Raw genomic sequence first — 15047 nt, forward strand, 5'->3', positions numbered from 1 at the left:
ATTTAACAATAAAAAAAGTTTTGAAAAAAAGAAATAAATGTTTGACAAAAGAACAAGGTAATTCAGTTGGTGAGGAAGAGGCTTCTCAGTAAATGATACACAACTGGAAATCCATAGGAAAACACCTCCAACCTTACCTAACACCACTGTAAAAATTAATGTGAAACGAATAACAGACCTATACATAAAAGCTAAATTATAGGGGCACTGGCTGGCTCAGCCAGTGGAGCGTGCGACTCTTGATCTCAGGGTCATGAGTTCAAGTCTCTCCTTGGGTACAGAGATTACTTAAAAATAAAATCTTCAAAAACATAAAAAGCTAAAATTATAAAACTTTAATATGAAAACAAAGTAAAAAAATCTTCCCAACCTTAGAGTAGACAAAAGATTTCAACCTTGGAGTAGACAGATTTCTTAGGATCCTGAAAAGCACTAATGATAAAAGGAAAAAAAATGATGAACTGGACTTCATCAAGCTTTATAAAACTTCTTTCCGTTCCTCAAGACAGAGGAAGGTTGCTTCTGGCTTCTGCCCCAGGATGGACTGCTCCCACACTTAACAATGAAAACCAACTAATTTCAAGTCCATGACTTTTTCTGAACCTACCAGGGAACTGAGGTCACAGAGCAAATTGGCCCAAACTCCGAGTGCCTTCAAGGAAAGAGCATACACACTCACCTGAGGTGGATGCAATGTGGCACTGATAAGAAGACTGTTATGAACAGATGACAAATTGTGAAGACTGCAAACTGTCAGGACAACTCCTGGGGTCACAGAAATTGGGGAAGTCTGTATCCCTTTGCAACCTGCCTACGAAACCCACGGGATGGTCACTGAAAAGACGTGAAAGAGCCCTAAGAGGCACTGATGGCAGTACAGAACTGGGCAGGGGAGCAGCAGCCAAGTGGGAGGGGCAAGAAATTTCACCCAGGTCCTTCCCTTCCATCTCCACTAAGGAACAAAAGCCTTAATCTGTACAGGGGAGGGCTGTGGTGAACACTCATTACAACTTGGGGAAGGGAATGAGGCGGGGGGGTGGCATTTACTCCTGGAGAAGGGGCAGGATTGCACAATGAGCCCATAACCTGAGCCAAGGAAGGAGGGACAGAAGAACCAAGAGGGCCACTCCCCAAGACTCAGGGTTGCCATACATGCCTAACGTGGAGTCTTACTCAGAATAATGAAGACAGCACCACACTACCACCAAACATGATTAAATAAAAAAGCTTCAAATAACAGCCAACTGAAGACTACTACTAGGACGGACGGAGAGGAATAAGGGTGTGCAAAGATACACTTTGTGAAGTACTACAAATAGGGAAGACTTAAAACTCCGAATTACAGAGTTCTGGTAACCCACCTTCACACTAAACATAAGCCATTGCTACAGAACTTTGACAGCTGTGGTGCACTGACAATAACCAAAGCAACAATAAATCCTAAACCTAGGTCTACTTTTAATGAGAGTAATACAAACTACAGCACTAAAGACCGAGTAGAAAGAAAGCTGTGTCCATTTCCAGGCATAAAAATGATTTACTTCAGTTTCTACTGTCCTGTACAGTATGTCTGTCTTTGAAAAACAATTATAAAGCATATAAAAGGCATGGGGAAAAAACAACCCACACTCCCAAGAGACAGAGCAATCATCAAAACAAGATTCAGACATGAAGCAGGTGTTGGAACTATCTAACAGGGAATTTGAAATAACTATATATAATTAATATATTAAAGACTATTAACAGAAAAAGTGGACAACATCAGAAAGGTAGTTTCAGCAGGGAAATGAACACTACAGAATCAGTGAGCTTGACGACAGATCAACTCACCCAAACTAAAACACAAAAAGAAAAGGTGGGGGGGGGGGGGGACAAACAAGAAGTGTGACACAATAGGAAACATTCTCATTTATAGGTAATCAGAATCCTAGCAAGAGGTGAACAGAGCAGAAGAAATTACGGTTGAGAACTTTCCAAAATTAATGACACGCCAAACCACAGATCTAAGAAGCCCAGAGAATATCAATTAGGCTAAAAAAAAAAAAAAAAAAAAAAAAAAAAAAAAACAACAAAAAAAAACCTGCCTCATTATATCACTTCCAAAATGCTACAAACGAAAAAGAGAAAATCTTGAAGGCAGCCAGAGATAAGAGACATTAGACACAGAAGAACAAAAACAAGGTTCCTGGCCAGGGTTCCTGGCCGGGGGGGGGGGGGGGCGGGGGGGGGGGGGGTGGATGGGGACATGAAACCCAGAAGACGGTGATTTTTTTTTTTTTAGAGTACTGAAAGGGAAAAGCAACAACCACCACCTATTAAGTCAAAATTCTATACCCAGCAAAGATATCTTTCTAAAAATAATGGAGAAAGATTTTCTCAGAAACAAATACTGAAGAAAATTCGTTGCCAGGAGACTTAACCTACAAGAAATGTACAATATTTCAGGCAGAAAGAATCTGAGTAATACTGAAACTTGGATCTACAAAAAGAAATGAAGAGCCCTAAAAACATAATGCAAGTAAAAGAAAAATCAGTCTTTTCTGTTTTTTCAAGAATTGCACTAAAAGATAACTTGCAAAAGCAAAAATAGTGAGTACTGTGTGTTAATAGCACATATAAATGCAAAATAAATAACATCAGAGAATTGGGAATATACTATGTAAAGGCCCTTTGGCAGGCAGACCTTAGAGAGACTGTGGGTTCAACTCCAGACCACTGCAAACAGAGCCACTCAAATGAATTTCTTTTTCCCAGTACACTAGTATGCTGTAGCTTATTAGTGTGCAATAGCAGAAAAATTATGTACATATTTGAACTTTGTATCTTGTTTTAAAATTACTATAAATACAGTATCTATTAAAAATGCCAACCATCATCCGAGCTTTCAGCGAGCTGCAACCTTTTTGCTGCTGGAGGGTCTTGCCTTGACGCAGACTGCTGCTGACTGATCAGGGTCCTGGTTGCTGAAGGTTGGGGTGTCTGTGGCAGTTTATCAAAACAAGAGAATGAATTTGCCGCCTCTTCCTTTCCCAAATGATTTCTCTGTGGCACGTGATGAGTGTGACAGCATTCTACCCACAGTACAACTTCTTTCAAAATTGGAGTCAGTCCCTTCAAACCCTGCCGCTCTTTATGAACTACGTTTATGCCATAGTCTAAATCCTTGTTGTCATTCCAACCATCTTCACGGCATCTTCACCAGGAGCAGAGTCCATCTCGAGAAACCACTTTCTTTGCTCCTCCGTAGGAAGCGCTCCTCATCCGTTCAAGTTTGATCCTGAGATCGCAGCCATTCAGTCCCTGATCATAGTTCTCTTGCTGTTTCCACCCCATCTGCAGTGACTTCTCCACAGAGTCTTGAACCCCTCAAAGTCCTGCATGAGGGCTGGAACCCACTTCTCCCAAACTCCTGTTAATATTGATATTTTGACCTCTTCCCATGAGCCACGGGAAGAAACATTTTCGTAAGGACATCCAGAATGGTGAATCGTTTCCAGAAGATTTTCGATTTACGCTGCATCAGAAGAGTCACCATTTATGGCGTCTACGGCCTTATATTTTTTAAGATATGTGTTTCTTAAATAGTAAGACTAAAAAGTCAAAATCAGAAATTACTCCTTGCTCCACGGGCTGCAGAATGGATGTTGTATCAGCAGGCATGAAAACAACATTCATCTTGCTTTACATCACCAGAGCTCTTGGGTGACTGGGCACAATGCCAATGAGCAGTATTATTTTGAGAGGAATCTTTTTTTCTGAACTGTAGGTCTGAACAGTCGGCTTCAGATATTTGGTAAGCCATGTCGTAAACAGATATGCTGTCATCCAGGCTTTGTTGTTCCATCCGTAGAGCGCAGGCAGAGTAGATTCAGCACGGTTCTTCAGGGCCCTAGGATTTTCCCAACGGTAAATGAGCACTGGCTCCAACTTCAAGTCACCAGCTACATTAGCCCCTAACAAGAGAATCTGCTTGTCCCTTGAAACTTTGAAGTCAGGCACTGACTTCTCCTCTCTAGCGATGACAGTCCCAGTCTTCTCCCCAAATGAGGCTGTTTTCGTCTACACTGAGAATCCATTGTTCAGTGTGGCCTCCTTCATGAATTATCCTAGCTAGACCTTCCGGAGAACTTGCTGCAGCTTCTCCATCAGCACTTGCTGCCTCACTTGGCACTTTTGTGTCATGGAGACGGCGTCTTTCTTAAATCTCATGAACCAACCTCTGCAAGCTTCAGATTTTTCTTCTGCAGCTTCCTCTCCTCCCCCAGCCCTCACGGAATTGAAGAGAGTCAGGGCCTTGCTCTGGAAGAGGCTTTGGTGTCAGAGAGTATTGCAGCTGTTTTGATCTTCCTTCCAGACCACTGAAATTTTCTCCCTACCGACAGTTAGGCCATTTCCCTTTCTTATCGTTCATGTGCTCACTGGAGTAGCACTCATTTCCTTTAGGAACTCTTCCTTGGCATTTGCAACTTGGCTGTTTGGTACAAGAGGCCTACCTTTCAGCCTATCTTGGCTTTAGACATCCCTCCCTCACTCAGCTTCATCATGTCTAGCTTTAGATTTCAAGTGAGAGATGCGTGACCTTTCCTTTCACTTGAACCCTCAGAGGCCACTGTGGGGTTGGTTGTTAGTTGGCCTAATTTCAGTACTGCTGTGTCTCAGGGAGTGGAGAGGCCTGAGGAAAGCGAGGGTTGTGGGATGGTGACTGACATTCTACAGAGCAGCTAGAATACACACATTTATCAATTAAGTCCACGGTCTTAATGGACACAGTTCATGGTGCCCCAAAAACAAGTACAACAGTAACATCAAAGATCACTGATCAGACATCACCATAACAAACATAATAATGAGGAAAAACTCTGAAATATTGCGAGAATTACTAACCTAAGACAGAGACACAAAGGGAGTAAATGCTTTTGGAAAAACGGCACCAATAAAAAACCTTCAATTTGTAAAAAACACAGTATCTGTGGAGCACGATATAAAACCAGGATGCCTGTACTACGCTGTGAAGCAATATAATATCATTTGAAGGTACACTTTGCACGAATTTAAAATGTACACTGTAGGGGCGCCTGGGGGGCTCAGGCGGTTAAGCATCCCACTTCAGCTCAGGTCGTGATCTCACAGTTCGTGGGTTCGAGCCCCGCGTTGGGCCTGTGCTGACAGCTCAGAGGCTGGAGCCTGCTTCGGATTCCCTCTCGCTCTGCTCCTCCCCCACTCATGCTATGTCTCTTTCTCAAAAATAAACTTAAAAATTTTTTTTTTCTTTAAACGCACACTGTAAAGCCAGGACCAGACCTGGTGGGGGCTGGCAACGTGGAGCCGCTACACCAGCAAACGCACAAGCAGGTCCCTAAGGCCCAGTCTCACATGGGACTGAGATGACAGACAAACAGTCTCTGCATTTAGTAGAAAACAAAATCTAAGCAAACACAGACCAGATATTCAGCCATCTAGAACTTCTAGGGATTATGTCCAGCAAAGAGCCCCCTAACCAAAGAAAGAACCCCACGCTTCACACGGACATGTTAAAGTAGCACACCCAGTATCTGTAGACTGCTCTCAGAAACTTCCAGCACCAGCGGTACACAAGGGCGCAGCAGAAGAGACAAGACAGCAAGAGGAGCTTCTGGGTGCCACCTCCACCACTAATGACTCGACACCACCACCCTAATGCATGACTCACTGTGGTCTGACTCTTCCCTCCAGAAAATTCACCATGGCATGGATGGCCTCAGTGGAGTCGGACACAGTATTCTGGAAGGACTGAGGGCCCAGAGACTGACCTTGAAGGGGACTCAGAAGATCCCGGACACTGCCAACATGCTGGGCTTATCCAACAGTGATGTGGCTTTCCAGGACAGGGCTGTGTGATCCGTGGGGCGTCGCTCACCCGAGTGGTCATGTTCCTCGGGGAGCAGTACTAGAGTGAGCCAGCCACGCCCACTGGCTGAAGGACCTGCCCACTGTGTGAGTGTGGGTGCGTGAAAGAGAAAGGGGAGCCCAAAGGAGGCCTACTGAAACCCATGGCCGTCTTAACCGTGACGATCACTTGGAAGTAACTGTGATCTGTAGCCTAGTGGGAATTTCAAATCTGCTTTCTGTGACACCTTGGTAGAGAAGCTAGTGTGACCAAGATGCATGGTGCTTTGGAAATGAAAGAAGTACATGTTCTCTCTGAAAATAAACAAATTCAAAACATTAAAATGTACACCGTAAGCCCAAAGGCAGCAGGTATAAAATATTTTAAGAGGTATGAATAGTAAGTCAACAGAAGAGATGAAATGGAATCATAAAACATGCTAAATAAAACCGAGAAGAGGCAGAAAAAAGGGGGGAAAGAAAACAAAAAATGAATGAACAGAAAACATAGCCAGCAAGATGGGAGGTTTTAGTCAAACCCTATCAAGAATCATCAATGGCTGCCTGGGGCCAGAGGAGAGGGGGTGGACTGGCAGAGGGCCTGAGGGAAGGAACTGGGTGGGGTGATGGACATTTCCTAGGGGTTTTTTTTGTTTTTGTTTTTTTAAGTTTGTCCATTTTGAGAGAGAGAAAGAGTACAAGCAGAGGAGAGGCAGGGAGGAAGGGAGGGAGGGAGGGAAAGAGAATCCCAAGCAGGCTCTGCTCTGTCAGCCTGGAGCCCAACGCAGGGCTCGAACTCATGAACCGTGAGATCATGACCTAAGCCAAAACCAAGAGTTGGAGACTTAACCGACTGAGCCACCAGGTACCCCAGAAATTTCCTAAGTATGGTAAACATTCATCCATACTCAGAAAACTGTATGTTTAAAATGGGTGTAGGGGCGCCTGGGTGGCGCAGTCGGTTAAGCGTCCGACTTCAGCCAGGTCACGATCTCGCGGTCCGTGAGTTCGAGCCCCGCGTCGGGCTCTGGGCTGATGGCTCAGAGCCTGGAGCCTGTTTCCAATTCTGTCTCCCTCTCTCTCTGCCCCTCCCCCATTCATGCTCTGTCTCTCTCTGTCCCAAAAATAAATGTTGAAAAAAAAAATTTTTTTTTTTTAAATAAATAAATAAAATGGGTGTATCCTAGGGTGGCTCAGTCGGTCAAGTTTCTTACTCTTGGTTTCAGCTTAGGTCACGGTCTTGCAGCTCGTGGGTTCAAGCCCTACATCAAGCTCTGCACTGACAGTGCAGAGCCTGCTTGGGATTTTCTCCCTGCTCCGCACCCCCCGCCCACCCCGTACCTTCTCTCTCTGAAAATAAATAAACTTGAAAAAAAATGGGTACATCCTACTGTGTGCAAATTATAACTCAATAAAGTTTATTTTTCAAAATAAAGAATAAAAAGTTAAAGGAAAAACAACTCTACTGAAATAACTAAGAATGCCAAGTCGTGGCCGGACTGCCCAGTCTCACTTACTAGCATGTTGACATGGGCATCACTCACCCTCTCTCTGTCCTCAAGCACCAGCCGCACGGGCCTGCCATGAGGAGGTAAGAAGTGCTTCAAGCCCCAGCTTGGCACGCAGTTAGAGACCGTCCAGTGCTGGCTAGCATTATGATTAATAAAGAATGACCCACACTTCTGCCTAGGACCACATATGGTGGCACTTTGAGGGAGAAGACACCGTCTCTGCCCTAGTCGAATGAATGTCATCTGACTAAAGACTCAAAGACTGAGGGGCACCTGGGTGGCTCGCTTGGTTAGGCGTCCGACTCTTGGTTTCGGCTCAAGTCGTGATCTCACGGTTTGTGGGATCGAGCCCCATATTGGGCTCAGCACTGCTGGTATAAAGCCTGTTTGGGATTTTTCTCTCTCTCCCCCTCCCACGTTCTCTCTTTCAAAATAAATAAATAAACTTAGGGGGAAAAACATATTACCAGAAATAAATTGACAGAAACAAACCTCATAGTTAGAAAATAATCCATTTCTCCTACATGCCTACTTCTATATGGTTCAGTCAGTATTTACGGAAGACCTACAAGATGCTGGAGACAGATCCAAAGACCACATACATTCTCTGGCTCTTGAGAAAATGCCACAGGAGTGAGCTGTTCCAACATAATGAAAGAAAGAGCATTAATATAAAAAGATGTGCATGTTACTACAAAAGCCCCAAGGAGAGGAAATGACTCACGCCAGGCTACAAAGCCAAGAGCCAAGTGCCAGGCATTATACAAAACGCCACACATGCACTTCTTCCTACGACTCTTACAATGACTCCAAAGTAGGCACTATTGTCTCATTTTAAAGCTGCGACGCCTAAGGAACAGAACCATCAGGAAACCTCATCTAACATCACAGAGCTAGGATTCAAATCCAGGCAGTCTGAATCCCACACCTGCACTCCCAAGACGACAGTGGACTGCTTCTCGATCTGCCTGGGAGGGGTCAGGGAAAGCTCCTCCTCCCATCAGCCACCTGGAAAGTGCCTCTCGGGAGGGAGCGGGAGCGCACTGGGACTCCTGCATCATCTTCCCATTCAAAGCTGACTCATCCCCTCCCCCCCCCCCCCCTTCCAGGCTGGGTGGCTAGTCCCGCCTTCCTTCCTGCTCCAGCAGCACTTCTCAACCACATGCACTCACCTCTCTCCCGAGAAACTGACCATGGGCTCCGTGAGACCAGAGACTTTGTCCCAATCACGTTCTTTCCACTAACACCTTCCATAACATCACTCCTAGGGCAGGCAGCGTTCACTGAATGAACAAGCAGAAGACTCTCCAGCGGTTTTCAGAGTGACAGACAGGAAAGGCTGACTGCCTGACACGGGAGCTGAGCTGCCCGTCGGGGTAACTTGGGCCAGAAGATCCTGGAATCACATGCACGATACGCAGAATCAAGTTCCTTCACCGCCACTTTAGAAACTACACCTACAGCCTCTCAGGGACTCCCCTAAGACCAACGGTCAGGGAAGAAAATGCGGAGTCTGTTTACAGTTGGTTTAAGTGATGTGTTGGCACCAGCCAGCGGATGGCTGCAACATGACACTACACTCAGACTCGGTCCTGAAGGCCCAGTGGCAGGAAAATCCAAACCAGCGGGCACAGGTCTGAGAAGCATGGTCGGATGGACCCTTTGCCAGGAAGGAAAAATGGCCAGAGATGCAGATCCACACCAATTCACTGACGGAAGCTACTGTCTGGCAGGACGGTCAGGAATTTGGAGAGAACAAGAAGCGATAACTGGTGGCAAAGGGCTCTAGAGAAGGGGTGCGAGGACGGACCCGGCACGCAAGGGCCTCTGTGTCCTGTGTGAATATGCTCAGCAAGGACACGCCCTGCAAACGCAGCTCTCAAAGCTCAGTGGACAAGATGAGCAGCGCCACACGTGTCTCTGAGCTTCTTTCCCTGACACTTACTCTAATACGCTCACGACAGCAAGGGTGGGAGTGATGAATCTGCTCAGTGACCTACACTTCCGCCAAGAACGATCCGGGTTCTCCAATGCCAGGTATCTGCAGGGCACAGCTTGTCTGGTGTTCGGCATTTCGTGCCTTCTCTAGCAGTGGACTCTCTCAGCAAGCAACAACATAGCTGGGAGCCCCAGAGAGGCCGGACTTGTGCCCCAGCCTCAGTTACTGGCTTCCTCCAACCTCTCCTCAGCCCCCATGCCTCTGCACAGGTGAGGGGTCCTGCAGGGATGGCTATCTAGTGAGCCTACTACCCAACCTTGTCCCACATAGTGGCCTGGAGCAGCCCTGGCCCACGTGATACACAGAAATGTCTGAGCGCCTGAATAACAGGGCTACCGCTCCAGCAATCGGCTCTGGCCGTGCTTCCCAGACTCCTGCACACTTGCCCATCTTGCCATCTTGGCTCACCTGAACCCTAGAGGTCTGTTTCCCGTGGCCCTCCCAACACAGACATGACGCATCCCAGGCAGCCTGCCTGCAGGGGTGCCCTGACTGCCACGCATGCCCACCCACTAGCCTCAGCTTGCGTGCACCCCAGACAGATCCTGCTTGCCCAGTGACTGTGGACTAGCTCTGGCCCAGGCAACCCAGCTGCAACCACATGTGCTCCAACAAGGTATGAACCCCAGCTTTGGGGTGTGGCCCCCTTCGAAATGTGTCCTTCCATGGGGGTACTATCCCTCAGCCCTTGAGTATACTTTAGAGTTTCCTTTCCAGTTTACAGTTACTCTAGCGGAGCTTACTAATTTCTTAATATATTAAATTTCCCTTGTTTAAATTACTATATGGTTTAAAAAAATACAAAATAAAATAAAATAAAAAAATAAATTAACTGTATGGTTTGTTTCCTGATTGGACCTAGACTGATACACCCAGCTCTCCCGTGTCACCATTATAGACTTACTGTGCAACTTTACACTGTTATGACCCATGGTCATGGGATTCACTCATCTTGTCACATACCCCATCACCCAAAACAGCTGGCTGGGGAGAATGATGAAATGGCCTACTGGGGACTCACCACATTAAATGGGAGACCTTTGGGGTTAGAGAGCCATCCCATAAGACGCAGCTGTACATATTCTGCACAGATGCCCAAGACAGACATGGTGCTGCTTCTCCAGGAGAGAAGGGCCCAAGTGCAAGTAGCATCTTTCACTGGCACCTAACAACCAATCCGGAAAACTTGTCCTTCCCACCCCTGCAACTTTAGGTTAGAACTCTTAGTAGCCAAGAGTTGAAAACCTGTACCAGGTGATAATAGTTTCAGTATATAAGAAGTTAGCCTGGCCATCTGGACTCATACCTCTGAACCAACAAGTTCAACACAAATGTTGACTAGATATTGTGATGGTCAAAGACAAAGAGACACATGAGACAGGTGCAGAATCCCAAAAAGAATGTCTTCAAAAAATATGTACCTCTCCATTAAACTTCCTTCTAAAACTTCCTTCTGACACACCCTGCAAGAACAGCAACACTACGGGCATCTGGGGGGCTCAGTCAGTCGACCATCCAACTTCTGATTTTGGCTCATGTCACGATCTTGTGGTTCATGAATTACAGCACAGAGCCTGCTTTGGATCCTCTGTCCCCCTCTCTCTGCCCCTCCCCAGCTCTCTCTCTCTTGCTCTCTCTCAAAAAAAAAAAAAAAAAAAAATGTTGTTTATTTTTTAAAGTAACACTGAATCCTGTGGCTCCTTAGAAAACATACACTTAAAATATACACTTAAAATACTGTACAACTGTGGTTGAAAATACTCACTGTTTGTCCTTAGGCAAGTCATTAATCCTCCAAGCCTCAGTTTCCTTATTTGCAAAGGGAAGATTAAAAAAATCCACTCAGAGGGCTGCTACAGAATCAAGTGAGATATGACAAGTGAAGTGCTTAACAGAGTCTAGGACTCTGGGGTAAGTAACCCAGAGTAACCATTAATGGTTAAAGGTAACAGTAACCATTAAGTCAAAACGGCAGCTATTTATTACCATAAAAATGACAGACTGTTTTAAATGGGCAAAATAAAGCAGGCAAATGCAAATAAAATAAATGCATGGGTAGCAATTTAAAGTCAGAAAAACATAAGTGGGGCGCCTGGCTGGCTCAGTCAGTCGAGCATGTGACTCCTGATCTTGGGGTTACGAGTTCAAGCTGCACATTAGGTGAAGAGATTACTTAAAAATAAAATTTTAAAGATAAACATTATAAGTAACAAGGTTACTCTGTTAATGGGAAATATACTTTTAATAAAGATGTGAAACTCACAACTCAACATAAAAATAAACATGTTAATATATATAAAACGCAAAGCCAGTAAAGTCTCCAGGTAAAAATTAACAGATGTCACCAATAGTCAAACAGGCCACCTATCAATCTGTAACAAACCAAACAGACAAAAACATAAATGACAAATTTAAATAAGGCATAATTGTTGGATTTATGTCAAGATTTAAACTCCAATGAATACTTCTTGCGTGAAACTCCATGAAACACTTGCACAGTTGATCAAATAGGCTACCAAAAAGCAAACAGAAACCTACACTCCAACAGACACAAGTTATACAGGCCATATTCACTTAAAAACAAAAAACAGGAGTGCCTGGGTGGCTCAGTCGGTTGAGCGTCCGACTTCGGCTCAGGTCATGATCTCGCAGTCTGTGAGTTCGAGCCCTGCGTCGGGCTCTGTGCTGACAGCTCAGAGCCTGGAGCCTGCTTCGGATTCTGTGTCTCCCTCTCTGTCTGACCCTCCCCCATTCATGCTCTGTCTCTCTCTGTCTCAAAAATAAATAAACATTAAAAAAAAAAAAATTTAGGGGCGCCTGGGTGGCTCGGTCGGTTAGGCATCCGACTTCAGCTCAGGTCACGATCTCGCGGTCCGTGAGTTCGAGCCCCGCGTCGCGCTCTGGGCTGACAGCTCAGAGCCTGGAGCCTGCTTCCGATTCTGTGTCTCCCTCTCTCTCTGCCCCTCCCCCGTTCATGCTCTGTCTCTGTCTCAAAAATAAATAAACGTTAAAAAAATTTAAAAACAAATTTAAAAACAAAAAACAAATGGAATGTAAGATTTATAAAAGCTGAAACCACACATTTCAAACTCCAATTCACTTCAATATTCAAAGCTCTCTCCCAAGTACTTTAATGAAGACATAAATTTGTAATTACAGTCCCACCAATATTTAATACTAGAGGACAGGGATTACCAGTAAATTCCCAGTACTTACCATAGTAACTTGAACATAATATGCACTAACTGAATGTCTGCTGAGTAAAGACTGAGAAAAACACGAAACTGAGAACACTATATATCAAAACTTTAGGTGTCTGGCCAAAGCTGTACTTAAAGTTAAGTTCATAGCTGTAACAACTAGTATTATTTCAAAGGAAGAGAAAAGTAAATATTTGGCTATTAGAAATCAATTCAGAAAGCCACCTTCCCCAAAATAGGAACAATCATTATTACGAAAAGTTAATGACTTAGAAAATTGTTAACAACAGGAACTAGTTAAAACGTGGTAAATGTCTCTGAATTGTATGCTTAAAAATGGTTTAAATGGCACATTTTATGATATACATGTTTTAGCACAATTTTGAAAAAACAGATTTTTTTTTTTTTGAAAAGGGCAAATTTAAGTGGGATGGATACTGGGAAAAAAACAAACAAACAAAAACAGATTAAAAAAGAACTGACCTACAAAGTTTAATGGGTGATTACCCTTTAAGAAACAGAATATTCCCTAACACTAACAATGTGCATAGTTTACAGGACTAAAGATTCAATCCTCTAATACCAGAAACATCTTAGAATCATGAAAAGCACATGGTAACAATTAGCATTCATGGGGTCCTGCTAAAATTCTCACTCTCATCTACCTCAAACCACTCACACATACCCCCAAGCCATGCTTTTAAATTAATTCCTACCACCATTCCACTATATATGGATGTCCTCAAGTCACTTTATTTTCTACGAAAGACTCCTGACGTTCTCAAGGACATGAAGTCACATGAGGACTTTCCAGGATACCAGCTATCACAAATCACTAAGACATTTAAGTGACCTCATCAGACCTTTAAGAAACATGTAAAATTAAAATAAATTCTGCCTGTAAGTATACATTGCATTGTGGACATTAGTGTATTGACCTCAGAAGGCAGTCAGGAAAACCACAACACAGAGAAAAGAAATGATGGGGGGGGGGGTGGGGAGGGGACACAGCCAGCAGCTAAGTGATTTCCACACAAAACTAGGAGCTTCAAAATTCCCCCTTTTCAAATTCATGCCTTCACAAAATTGACATTAGAATGGTAACAATTATGGGAATGCAAACTGATGCAGCCACTCTGGAAAACAGTATGGAGGTTCCTCAAAAAACTAAAAACAGAACTACCCTACGACCCAGCAAGTGCACTACTAGGCATTTATCCAAGGGATACAGGTGTGCCGTTTCGAAGGGATCCAGGCACCCCCATGTTTATAGCAGCACTATAGACAAGAGCCAAAGTATGGAAAGGGCCCAAATGTCCATCAATGGATGAATGGATAAAGAAAATGTGGTGTATATATATACAACGGAGTATTACTGGGCAATCAAAAAGAATGAAATCTTGTCATTTGCAACTACGTGGATGGAACTGGAGGGTATTATGCTAAGTGAAATTAGTCAGAGAAAGATAAAAATCATTATGACTTCACTCATATGAGGACTTTAAGAGACAAAACAGATGAACATAAGGGAAGGGGAACAAAAATAATATAAAAACAGGGAGGGGGACAAAACAGAAGAGACTCATAAATATGGAGAACAAACTGAGGGTTACTGGAGGGGTTGAGGGAGGGGGGATGGGCTAAATGGGGAAGGGGCACTAAGGAATCTACTCCTGAAATCATTGTTTCACTACATACTAATTTGGATGTAAATTAAAAAAAATAAAATAAAACAAACAAAAACTTAGTGAAATATCCTCAAATACAAATCTGTAATTCAACCTGTGTAATAGTATTGATTTCAAATACTGAAATAAAATATTAAAAAGTAAAAAAAAAAAATTAAAAATATAATTGATAGTCAGGGAAAAGAGAATATTTATTAACTATTATAATAACCCCTACAAAACACATTTCTTGAATATAGTATTTTAACCTTTTGATCTCGATTTTATTTTCAGAATTTTGTGTTTCTACATGAACACAATAAATTGGTTGTTTTCACTGAAAAAAAGTTAGTAACGGTTGTATCATCTTACTCTCCCATGAACACAGTACAGTTGACCCTTGAACAAGAGCTTGAACTGTGCAGGTCCACTTATACAGAGATTTTCTCTAATAAATACAGTACAGTAATGTAAAAAAAAAAAAAAGAATGGTAACAGATACATAAAAAAATAATGAATATGTGAAATAAATATTGCATGGACTCCAAAATATTCTCAAAATTCTGCGGATTTTAGTCTTCATGTCAATTAAAAACCTGAGGTAATACAACTCTGAGATCAACACCTGCACAAAGTCCAATAAGACCCACGAGCCCACATTAAATCCTCAAAAATGCTGTATGGAAATTACTGTCTAAACCACAAAGACTGGTCAGAGGATCAGCACATAGCACCTTCGGTGGCCTTACGCCTGTCACAGTACCTCCCCGGCCCCTTATATCCAAAAGGGCAGGTGCTGCTTGGC

General features: G+C 43.6%; 1 protein-coding gene and 1 pseudogene across 2 annotated transcripts in view; one reads left to right on the forward strand and one right to left on the reverse strand.

Annotated features, from left to right (window-relative positions):
• Positions 1-5930, forward strand: part of LOC125159235 (Golgi SNAP receptor complex member 2-like) — a 31517-nt pseudogene extending 25587 nt beyond the window's left edge.
• Positions 1-15047, reverse strand: part of FAM193A (family with sequence similarity 193 member A) — a 169950-nt gene that overhangs the window by 124710 nt on the left and 30193 nt on the right. The gene's annotated exons all lie outside the window — the stretch shown is intronic.

Source organism: Prionailurus viverrinus, unplaced genomic scaffold (assembly GCF_022837055.1).
Source record: "Prionailurus viverrinus isolate Anna unplaced genomic scaffold, UM_Priviv_1.0 scaffold_45, whole genome shotgun sequence".
Taxonomy (NCBI): domain Eukaryota; kingdom Metazoa; phylum Chordata; class Mammalia; order Carnivora; family Felidae; genus Prionailurus; species Prionailurus viverrinus.